At 46.5% G+C, this 12,572-nt stretch overlaps 1 protein-coding gene across 2 annotated transcripts in view; it reads left to right on the forward strand.

Moving 5' to 3' along the window:
- Positions 1-3,984: 3,984 nt before the first annotated feature.
- The window catches only part of VDAC1 (voltage dependent anion channel 1), a 36,301-nt gene continuing 27,713 nt past the window's right edge, over positions 3,985-12,572 (forward strand). The window contains exon 1 of one of the 2 annotated variants that reach the window (XM_088478228.1): positions 3,985-4,074. The gene's annotated coding sequence lies outside the window, so the exon portion shown is untranslated. The remainder of the gene's footprint in view (positions 4,075-12,572) is intronic. The other variant, XM_088478229.1, reaches the window with a different exon arrangement.

Here is a 12,572-nt window from a genome sequence, read left to right on the forward strand (position 1 = left end):
TTAATAGACAAAGCAAGAGCGAGAGTAACTCCACAATGTATGTACTCGTATGTCTTATATTTGACAATGATCAAAATGTCGCCACTCAGCATTCCATCAGCATAATGAGGATATGTTCTGAATATCGACATTCAGGATGTTAACATGAACAGGATGTCAACATAGTGGGGTAGATGTACTAATCCTTGGAGAGAGATAAAGTGGAGAAAGATAAAGTACCAACCAATCAGCTCCTGTCATTTTTCAAGCAGAGCTGATTGGCTGGTACTTTATCTCTCACCAAGGCTTAGTACATCTCTCCCTGTGAATGTTGACAATGGGTACATATCCATAGGCAGCACATAGAACTGCACATGAACTTTGCACTTGTGACATGTGTACATCAAGGACTATTTCTTTTTGGAAGAGACAGATTGTCACAGTGACATTTAAGGCCAGTAACATGGGAGGTCTGTGGTATGAGCCTAATGTAGCAAGCTGCTTGGTTTATTCTGCTCCTGCGACCGTGTTATTATTAGATGGTGCAGCAACTGCGAGCCATAATTGTACGGCGGAGTCTAGGTCAGTGATCACATGCTTTGAATGTGACGGTGATATAGGTGAACAGGTGGCGTGAAGTTCGACATTTCACAATCAGACTCATTCATCGCACTGTGCACAGATAACGTTACTGTCCAGCTCTCCAACCCCCAAGTCACTGGGAAGAGCTGAGTCACGGCTGTCTATGAAACACTTACATGTGGATAAGTTCTCCCTTACATCATGATGGGTCTACCTTATTATTATGACGCTCACCTTCAAGATGAGCCTCGCAATGTAATGACAATCTGCTTTATTAATCAGCAGCGCTGTGATATTACTCCAAAGTAAATGGAAACTCTCTGCATAAAAAAATAATGCAATTTATTTGTAAATGCACAAGGAGTCATACGGTTCTCAGCCAGGTGGGGGGCATGGCGCAACCAGGAGATATCTGTGATACTAGTGTATGGGCAGGGGCGTAGAGAGCGCTGCCGGGCCCTGGTAAAGAGGGGGCATGGCCTAATCGTGGGAGGCATGACCACGCCCCCTTGAAAAAAAAAAAAACTCTCTCCCCAAAAAGTGTATGGGGACAGCGGGCCATTCCGGGAGAGAAAGGTAAGCAGGAGATATCTGTGATACTAGTGTATGGGGAAGGTAAGCAGGAGATATCTGTGATACTAGTGTAAGGGGACAGCGGGCCATTCTGCAAGAGGAAGGTAAGCAGGAGATATCTGTAATACTAGTGTATGTGGACAGCGGGCCATTCCGGGAAAGGAAGGTAAGTAGGAGATATCTGTGATACTAGTGTATGTGGACAGCAGGCCATTCCGGGAAAGGAAGGTAAGTAGGAGATATCTGTGATACTAGTGTATGGGGACAGCGGGCCATTCCGGGAGAGGAAGGTAAGTAGAAGATATCTGTGATACTAGTGTATGGGGACAGCGGGCCATTCCGCCAGAGGAAGGTAAGCAGGAGATATCTGTGATACTAGTGTATGGGGACAGTGAGCCATTCCGCAAGAGGAAAGTAAGCAGGGGATATCTGTGATACTAGTGTATGGGGACAGTGGGCCATTCCACAAGAGGAAGGTACACAGGAGATATCTATGATACTAGTGTATGGGGACAGCAAGCCATTCCGCAAGAGGAAGGTAAACAGGAGAGATCTGTGATACTAGTGTATAGGGACCCCGGGCCATTTTGGGAGAGGAAGGTAAGCAGGAGAGATCTGTGATACTAGTGTATAGGGAGGGACCCCGGGCCATTCCGCCAGAGGAAGGTAAGCAGGAGATATCTGGGATACTAGTGTATGGGCAGGGGCGTAGAGAGCGCCGCCGGGCCCCGGTAAAGAGGGGGCGTGGCCTAATCGCAGGAGGCATGACCACGCCCCCTTGGGAAAAAAAAACTGTCTCCCCAAAAAGTGTATGGGGACAGCGGGCCATTCCGGGAGAGGAAGGTAAGCAGGAGATATCTGTGATACTAGTGTATGGGGACAGCGAGCCATTCCGCAAGAGGTAGGTAAGTAGGAGATATCTGTGATACTAGTGTATGGGGACAGCGAGCCATTCCGCAAGAGGAAGGTAAGTTACCTTCTTGATGAATGGCCTGATAACTTCATTATTACAATTGCAGGTGAAAATGTGCGCTTTCACCTGCTTTTGTGAAAATTAAGTGATGATGAATAGGCCCCCAGAGGAGGGAGGGTTGGATGGGTAGTGAATGTTCTAAGGGAAGAGGGAGTAACAGCGGGTTGGCTTTTTTTGTGCCAGGGCAAAAGGGGGTGTTGGTGGTAAGGGTGAGCATCCTATGACCCGGGGGTGGAGTGGGGGTGTCTTCTGGAACATCCCTTTGCCTGAGCCCAAGCACACCTATGAATAGATTCACATAACATTTACAAAGAATATCATAAATAAAAACTAAAAAAGCCAGGTAAGACATCAACCAACTTCTTAATTGAAAATAACTTTGGTCACTGATGTCAGCTTTACATAATGTACAGTATGCTAAGTTTATCCAATAGGAGGGAAAAGTTAATTCACAACATAAACGAGAAAGTATAATTGATGGTGGTAAAAATCCAATTTTCAGCATGCAGATGTAAGCACAAATTAAAGATCTGTTAAAGATAGACATATAGTTAATATTATCCCAACTCTAATTAGCAGAAAGTACTAAACAAAATAAACAATTTATTTGGATCCCTACCATTAATCTCACACATTCACCTCTCTATTAGATTGGGCATCTTGTCAGCATTGAAAGTCCCACCCACAGGAAAACAGCACATGCAGGGGGGTTTCCAGTTGCCCAGAAACTCCCACCTCCCTGTCAGCAGCTCAGATCATGACCACAAAAGTAGTAGTATACAATATGATTTTGCTAGAGCTACATAACAACATACAGTATAACGGACGGAACGGAGCTGCTGTACATGCCCAGTGGCAGCAACCGAGTCTGCTGTTTGTGTTGATCTGAGTGCTCAATCAGTGAATTGGACCAGAGAGACCAGAAAGCAGCTGCCAACAAAAAGAGACAGGCGTCTTACCATGAGGTGTGTGTGCTTAGACAGCTCATTTCTCTCTCCTACTGGTTTTTATATGTACATTTATTATGGTATGTTTACCCTTTTCCTCTCAGGCAGGATGGCCCTACTGCTGCATCTGTATATACTGTATATACATGCACGGCACCAAGGGGCCTAGGCTGTTCCTGTGTGTTAACTTTAGTACATAGCAGGGATATTTACATTTAAATAAAAAATATCCGTTGCAATAAAGGGAATATGAATCTGCGCATGCACACAGTGTCATCCCTTTCCTGGGAAAATGCCTCTTTAGGCATAAAGTGTATTACACCATATTAGCATGACACAAACCAGTGGGACCAGACTCCGAAAAGTTTGCAGTTTGGAGTTTGGTACATAGGGGTCAGATGATCACAGTCCTCATTAATAATATTGGGGACTGCAATCTGCACCAATAGATTTCTGTGAAATCTCCTGCATTAGGTTGTTAGTACATAGAGGTGTTAATTAGAATTATGCAGAAACTGTAGTAGGTAAATAAGCTGATACTGTTTATTCCACTAAGGGGGGCCAAAATCTATATTTGCTTATTAAAGCCCTGATGGCAATAAATAGAATACTGTATAATAAATTAAGAAGCATATTTTTGTACTTTAAATTGGTGTTAATGTAATATATATATATATATAATTGCTGAGGTTGTTTGGCTGTGATATTTATTGTTTTGTGTATTTTAGAAGTACAGTTTCTAGTGTTTATTATTGAATGTCTGTTTTGTTGTACTGTATTACTCCACTGTTGTATCATTGATCTCAAGCATTCCCTGTAATCTGGAGGGATCCATTCAGGGCACAGCAGTCAGCAGGCATCTGATTGCGTATCAGCCTGCAGAGGGTGTGTTGCTGACGTCACGGCCACTCTCCCAGGCTTTCCCCCCCTAGCGCTCCGCCTCCTCCTCCCCCCTCCTCCTCCTCCTGACTGTCAGTCTGATCTAAAGCAGCAGAGACCGCAGCCTCTGGAACTGAAAAGGTAAAGAACAGCCCTGGAATTGCTCTCTAAACGGCAAAGCCCTACCTGATAGATCATCTGCAGCCTCCATGCTGCCAATGTCTATATTTAGAGGCGTGCTGTGCTGATCCCTTATCACCACCATCCAGATCTTGCAGATAGGGGAGGCCAGACCTGCTCTGCGACCTTTGTATATGTGCATGGCGCCGGGTGTGGGATTGTAGTAGTGTAAAACTGGCATAGTAAAGGCAGATTGGGCGGTAGTAGCACTAATGACATATGCTGACCAGATGTATGAGTGCTTTTATATAAATGATAATCCACATTGCAGAATGGGATCTGCAGGGAGGCCTGATCTCTCTATCCACAACCTACCAGAGAGAGCAGCAATCCATTGTCTGCATGCATTAATCCTCTGGGCATCTATATATGGAATATATCTATAGCTTTAGTTGCATATTGCTATAGATGAGGTTGTCAGTATGTTCTGACTGTAGGCGTCTAATTAAACAGTGTACATACATGCATCTCTCTTTGAATGTAATGAGCATGAATCTATTCTATCTATCTATCTATCTATCTATCTATCTATCTATCTATCTATCTATCTATCTATCTAGTATATGACCTTTACAGTGAAAGCCATGTGTATAGTGTTTTTTAATTCATGTTTGCACATTACTATTTGGGAAAACAAAATGTGAATTCTGTTAACCTCAAAGCAGCCATTGGACCATTCACCTTGAAACAAGCCTTCAACACATTGTAATATTCACGTTCTACACAGGCCTCATTCCATTACATCGGCTATTTTATTTATTACATACCGTCACGGGTAGCCCATTGGAAAGCACGTTCAAGGTCATAATAGATTGGCACGGCTATTTTAGTGTATTAGATGCTGTCCTATGTGGTATTATGTGAGCTGGTTGCACAGTTGTTAGATCTACTCAAATAGGACAGCGCACCACACACAGAATATTCAGTGTACAATGACATACATGTGGTTTCATTCGTCATCTGTATAATAGTCTATAAACTGGGAAGATTAAGGAACATTTATATTGCTGTAAGGACTGGAGCCATTTGTCGTGTCCCTGCCGTCAGGTGTCATTTGACCCCTGAGTATGAAGGACGCTCCTCACTTTGGCATCAATCCCTGGGGGCATAGACGTGACCTATAGCAGGCACTGCATTCCTACACATGTAGATCGGTTACAGGATAGCTCAATCCCATCACGGTTTTATATCAGGATTACATGTCAAGAGAAATCACTCAAAGTCTGCAGGCAGCGTGGATTTCCTGGAATACTACGGTGGCTTACCACATGTTTACAGGAGCGTGCCTAGGCCTGAATAATGTAATACGTGCCACTGTGACCGTTCAATACTAACAGATGGCAGCCATGTTGTAAGATGAACCTGGCCAATTCTTTATTTAAAAAAATGCAGAAGCTCATTGAGGGGCCTAGATGAGTAGGTTTTGTCCATACTGTGTTCCAGAAGGGATGCAATGGAAGCAGGCCGCTCTCAAAAATTGCGCGGGCATTGGGAGGATTGTTTCCCTTGTCTGCATGGCATGCCTCTGCAGTTCACATGAGCGCCCGTTGTAAAACTGCGGCATATTTACAGTGCCAGTCATGTGAAAAGATGAGGGCAGATTCCTGCACAATTTGCGCAGGATCCGGTCACATTGCATTACCTCCGGAGTGCGACGCGAACAGATAGTTTACAGTGTTCATTCTAGGTCTTGAGCGGACAGGGCAGGCCTGAAAATGTGCCGTGGCCATGAGAAAAGTGGGCATCTCTTTAATAGGCGCCCCCTTTTCATCACTCTTGGGGGGCGTGTCCAGCACTTACGGACATGCTGCTGCCCCCAAGCTCTCCCCTCTCTGTGAATAGATGTCGTGCGCATGCGCGCAGCATCTACTCCCCGGCAGTGAGCGTTGCACTGCAATTTTTCCCACCCGTGGGCTGAGCGGCCTGAAAAAATGTCCTAGAAAAATATACTTTGCATATGGCAAAGCTATTGACATTCACGGGGTTTGATAAATCGTTAGAAGCCCTAAATTCTGCAAAAAAATAAATAATACTATTTTTGCAGGAATTAGTGCTTGTTGCCTTTGTTAAATAGACCCCTAGGGGTCAATTCATCTTCACTTGATTTGTACAAAAGCAGGCGTCTACTTCTGTAGAAATGAAGGATCGGGGTCATTCGTTATAAAGGTAACACAGGAGGGGTTGGGTATGAAATTCCGGCTGTCGGATGCCGCTGTTCAGAATACCGACAGCGGATTCCCGACACCCGTAGGAACTGCTGGTAGGTATTTTCCCTACCCTAACCCTCCCCCTCCCCGCCCCCTAATCCTAACACTCTCTCCCCGGTCCCTAACCCTCCCCCTAATGCCTAAAGCTGCTACCTAATGCTAACATCCCCCTGCACCCCGATACTTACCTTCGGGATGCTGACGGACGGGATACTGGTGCCGGGATCCCGACCTGTCAGGATTTCGGCGCCGTTATTTAGACCGTTAGCATCCCGCACGCCGAGATGCCGACTACATCCCCACAGGAGATATCACAGATGTCTCCTGCCTTCGGTAAAGCCCTGATCTGTCTACCTGTACACATACACTAGTATTAGGACATAAATTCATCAAGCAACGAAAATATTATATTTTTGGAGCTTGATTGCGGGAACATTTGCCGTCTTCAGATGGCGTTTGCTCCCGCACACCCCTTTTGGGTCCCTTTGCCCCTGTCCGGCTCCTACCACCGGACGCCGTGGCTTTGTGCGCCTGAATGAAGCACAGTTCACACAGGCGCACTAGCATTGCCGAGTCAGAATCGGCAGTGCTAAGTCTCTCTGCTCCAAAAAGAATCCGCTGTCTCTGCATCGGACAAATTTTGAACTGCTCTGGTGAATTTATATCCATCGCTGCTACTCGCGAGTTGGATACTTAATTATCGAGGGCTGTGCAATTTTAAGCCTAACCCTAAAATTTCTTTGGCTGTGTCGACATTTCATGTGTTGACATTTTGGCAATCAGCATTTAATGAGTCAACATTTCGACTGTGCTGACATTTTAGTAGTCAACAATTTGACTGTGTCGCCATTTTAACCATGTCGAGATTATGACATTCCACATTACGGTGTCAACTTTTTGAATGTCGACATGCTGAATATATCTTGTTTTTGAAGTGAAAACAATAAGATTTTGAGAAAACGTAGCTCTGAGAAGGACAGCGTACGTATTAGGGTACATACCCACTGGTATTAAAGTTATGCCTTTACCATGCAATAGGTCATTTTCGTGTTTCTTTCCAATGATGCTGAAAAACATTATTATCAGTGGGAACACATTGCAGAGGCCATCGAAGACGTTAGGAGGCGTATACAAGTGCATTTCCACATATGTTCAACTTCCTCTTTTGTCACATATTTAAAAAAAGTAAATACGAACCGATATAGATTTTCAAATTCACAGACACACACAGACACACACAGACACACACAGACACACACACACACTCTGCACTTTATATGTGGTTTTTTTTTTGTGTTTTAACATGATGTAATTCAAATGCCACTGAGGTATATTGAAATATCAGTCGGATAGCTAAGCAATGCAGTACTTCCTGTGTCGAAATTACTTTGGGGCCTATTCATGATGTTAATTATCAAGGTCCGAACGGACCCCAATAATTAACACACTGACTTGCCGCAGCCACCGGAGCAATTCATCATTGCTTCGGCACTGAGACAGCTGATCCGAAAATCAACTGTCCCAGCGAACGGCTTCACTGGGAGCAGTGAATCTTTTCACTGCTCGCGAGAGCTGTGCGCATGCGTGACTTACAGGCCACACATGAACACAAGAGCGCCGACGTCCGGCGGAAGGAGTCGGACAGGGACGGATGGATCCATGGCAAGATGGCAGATGCTACCGCAATTAAGCGCCGAAAAAATTATATTTTCGGAGCTTCACGAATTTTGTCCCCATACTAGTTTATGGGGACAGCGGCAATTCCGGGAGACTAAGGTAAGTAGGAAATATCTGTGATACTAGTGTATGGGGACTGCGGGCCATTCCGGGAGAGGAAGGTAAGCAGGAGATATCTGTGATACTAGTGTATGGGGACAGCGGGCCTTTCCGGGAGAGGAAGGTATTGTAGGAGATATCTGTGATACTAGTGTATGGGGACTGCGGCCATTCCGGGAGAGGAAGGTAAGCAGGAGATATCTGTAATACTAGTGTATGGGGACTGCGGCCATTCCGGGAGAGGAAGGTAAGCAGGAGATATCTGTGATACTAGTGTATGGGGACAGCTGGCCATTCCGGGAGAGGAAGGTAAGCAGGAGATATCTGTGATACTAGTGTATGAGGACAGCGGCCATTCCGGGAGAGGAAGGTAAGTAGGAGATATCTGTGATACTAGTGTATGGGGACTGCGGCCATTCCGGGAGAGGAAGGTAAGTAGGAGATATCTGTGATACTAGTGTATGGGGACTGCGGCCATTCCGGGAGAGGAAGGTAAGTAGGAGATATCTGTGATACTAGTGTATGGGGACAGCGGGCCATTCCGGGAGAAGAAGGTAAGCAGGAGATATCTGTGATACTAGTGTATGAGGACAGCGGGCCATTCCGGGAGAGGAAGGTAAGCAGGAGATATCTGTAATACTAGTGTATGGGGACTGCGGCCATTCCGGGAGAGGAAGGTAAGTAGGAGATATCTGTGATACTAGTGTATGGGGACAGCGGGCCATTCCGGGAGAAGAAGGTAAGCAGGAGATATCTGTGATACTAGTGTATGAGGACAGCGGGCCATTCCGGGAGAGGAAGGTAAGTAGGAGATATCTGTGATTCTAGTGTATGGAGATTGCGGCCATTCCGGGAGAGGAAGGTGAGTAGGAGATATCTGTGATACTAGTGTATGGGGACAGCGGGCCATTCCGGGAGAGGAAGGTAAGCAGGAGATATCTGTGATATTAGTGTATGAGGACAGCGGGCCTTTCCGGGAGAGGAAGGTATTGTAGGAGATATCTGTGATACTAGTGTATGGGGACAGCGGGCCATTCCGGGAGAGGAAGGTAAGCAGGAGATATCTGTGATACTAGTGTATGGGGACAGCGGGCCATTCCGGGAGAGGAAGATAAACAGGAGATCTGTGATTAGCTCCTGCTTTACCTTCGTGATAAATGGCCCGAAAATGTTCATTTTCAACTGCTTTTGTAAAAACTAAGCGATGATGAATAGGCCCCTTTGTATCACCAGGGGCATGGAAATGTGGCCGTATCCTTATGTTACACAGAAATACGTACAGTATATAACTGTTATTTTTAGTAGCGGGGGAAAAGCCTAAACAGCCACAATGAACTCCCATCTATTTCGGAAACGAGTTAAGTTCCCTCTTGCCACCAGTTCTAAAAACGTTAGTGCTGTAAAAGGCATCTGTAGTATTGCAGTTGTGATAATTGGGACCCTGGGACACAGGCAAATCTACGTAGGAATATCAGCTCTGGGCGACACGGTGTCTAAAGTGGATCACTGGCATGGTTGCTGCATCATTAAATCAAATGAATTAATTCTGCATAAAGTGAATTGCTTACCATTATTACCCATGCAGAAGGGACTTATGTAGTGTCCCACGCTGACGGCTACAGGTTTCAGCTGACGCTGTACATTTCATTGCATCAGTGGCTGTGTGGAGATTTGTAGCGCTATTTGTACTGTACTGTTTTATCCTGTATTGTCTTATTGGTTTGCTCTCTGTACGACGGAACACTTGTGGTGCCTTATAAATAAAATGTAATATTAATAATAATCTAGGGTACAGTGTTATGTGGTTTAGGGGCCTATTCACCATCACTTAATTTATACAATAGGTGAAAAATAAAATTTTCACCGAATTTTGTATAATTTGAGTGTCAGCCCCATTCATCAATCAAGTAATGCAGGAGATATCACAGATACTGTATCTCCTGGTTACAATTGTGCCTCGCTAATTTCCACAATTCATCAAGGTCCAAAAAAACATTTTTTTCGGAACTTGTGAGTGATACTGTACACCACTCTGAGACACAGGTGGGGGAATGGGCAGCGGTGCCCACAGCATGATCGTTCCATACCGGGGTGGGGGGCCAGGAGGGAGTGTTACCCACAGTAGCGTCCGGGAGATGTGCAGTCGCGGCAGGGACAGATACCTAGAAGCCAGAGGGCAACGGGGACGGAATCGGTATGAAATACCGCCGGTTCGATTCCTGGCAGCGCCTGGCCGACAAAAGCAGAGTTCCTGGTAGCGGAAGCCCGACAGCGCTGGAAATCCCGATCGTCGCTAAGGTAAGTATAAACTGACCTAACCTAACCCCCTAACCCTCCTTAGGGGTGCCTAACCCTAACCACCCCTTCCCCACTGCCTAAACCTAAGTCCCCCGGGGGGGTGCCTAACCTTAAATCCCCCCTGGGGGTGCCTAACCCTAACCCTCCCTCCCCCTAGCCTAACCCTCCCGGGGGGGTGCCTTACCCTAAGTCCCCCCCCGGGTGCCCTAAACCTAAGCCTCCCCCCGTGGCTGTCCGCTCGCGGCGCCCGGCATCCCCTCAATCGGGATGCCAGGCGCCGGTCTCCCGGCGTCGGGGAAATGACTGGCGTCTAGATATAGACGCCGGTCATTTATCCTACACTGGGATAAAGCAGCCGGGATTCCGGCAGCCGGCTTCCTGATTGTATACCGTGGGGGCCAGCGCAGAACAGTTACTGCTGGGGGGGTGGAGGAAGAGGGAGGGTTAACCACAGTGGCAGCTACAGGGGTTACAGGCGGGGCGGCAGGTGCGGTGGAAGGGAAAAACCCTGGCTATAGCTCCAGATGGGCGGGGGACCGGTGCAGGTAGTTACAGAGACAAGAGGTTAGGGGGAGAGACGCAGCAGTGAGGAAATCCTTATGGATACCTCAGCTGCATGGGGAAAAGCTGACTCTGCAAAAAGTGACACTTGTGTTAGTGAGGCAGGATGAATGCCTCCTAAACATTTTTTAAACTCGCAGCGTGTTTGAAAAAAATTATCACTATTGATAATTGTGTAATGATGAATAGGCCCCAATATGCTGTTTAAAATTGGCTCATTGCTGCCTTTAGCTCACAGTTTGGAGCAAATGGAGCTAAAAAGTGCTTTTAAATAGTGAGGTTTTTTAAATCTACACTATTACTAGCTGGATTCAGTTACTATACTCTTATAATGACCAGTTACGGTAGCTTGATCCTGCGCTCCCCTCACCTCCATAGGCTGTGAGGAGAGGGCCCGATTCAGAGATGGACGCAATGGCGATTGTTTTACGCAGATTGAGCGATTGTTTGCCATTGCGCATGCGTATAAGCCATATTACGCGTGGGCAGGGATCGCATTACGATTACGGACTCACAGAGGAATCCATCGCAAAGTGAGTGACCGCTAGTCAGCGATTAGACTACTTATCTCTGTTTAGCCATGATGTAGTGCAGTTACGCACAGATGTGACTTCATTCTCTTTCTTCCATGGTTTGGTAAAACATTTGCCCCCGGATGAAATGAGCAGGGTCATCTTTGCACTATTGGGGCAGTGCACTGACACTTAGGGGTCAATTTAGTTAGGGGTGATGTGTGAGCGATGTCCGCGATATTCTATTGTAACAGCGTTGGAACACCAGCAATGGCGTCCTGTATCTCCCCTAAATTGCTCCGATTTCACTCCTAAATTGTGCATTTTAGTTGGCAGCCCCATAGGGGTACATATTAAAATGCGCAATGTTGGGGCTACCTTATGTATGTATGTATGTATGGCTGATGTGCACTTAATTGAATCAACCTTTTCATTGAATCAATAACTTTGCAATATTTGGCTGAAGTGCAGAACTGTAACATATTGGGGCTGATTCTTAGTCACATGTAAAGTGGCGATAGCTGTGGGCAGGCGCGGAAGCCATATTTACTACCTTATGCTGATGCGAGAATCCGTTCGGCTAATGCGGGGCTTCGTGCGTGTGCAAGCGGACAACCCGTGCCGCCCATTGGTTTTACACAGGCCACACTTTGTGTCGGAAACCGGTGGAGGGCAAGAGGGTGGCTCTTCAGATTTCAAAGGAGTGATGGCCGCGGACTGTCAGGGGCTGTGTAGATTTATAGTAATAGGCTGCACAGCTCCTGCACCGCACGGAGGAGGAGGTGTGATGTGCGGCCTATAAGTTAAAGCACCGCAAATTACACTTCCCCTGACAGTCTGCGCCCGCCGCTTAGGTAACATGGAGGGGAGGAGGGTGGCACCGGAATGATTGTATGTTGCGGCCCCCGCCCCCAACATAAAATCGTTCCGACGCCCCTGCCGGCCACCATAGCCATTATCCTGAGTATCGGCACGCGCATCAGCCCCATGCTAAGTGCAAGAGACCCGTCTGAAACAAGCTCACCTTGCCCGTAGGCACATGGCACAGAATCGCACTGAGCTTTAGATTCACTCCTACAAGTCAGGGTGGTTCCATGCAATCGCA

The sequence above is a fragment of the Taudactylus pleione genome, unplaced genomic scaffold (genome assembly GCF_031769625.1).
Source record: "Taudactylus pleione unplaced genomic scaffold, aTauple2 ptg000212l, whole genome shotgun sequence".
In the NCBI taxonomy this organism is placed as follows: Eukaryota; Metazoa; Chordata; class Amphibia; order Anura; family Myobatrachidae; genus Taudactylus; species Taudactylus pleione.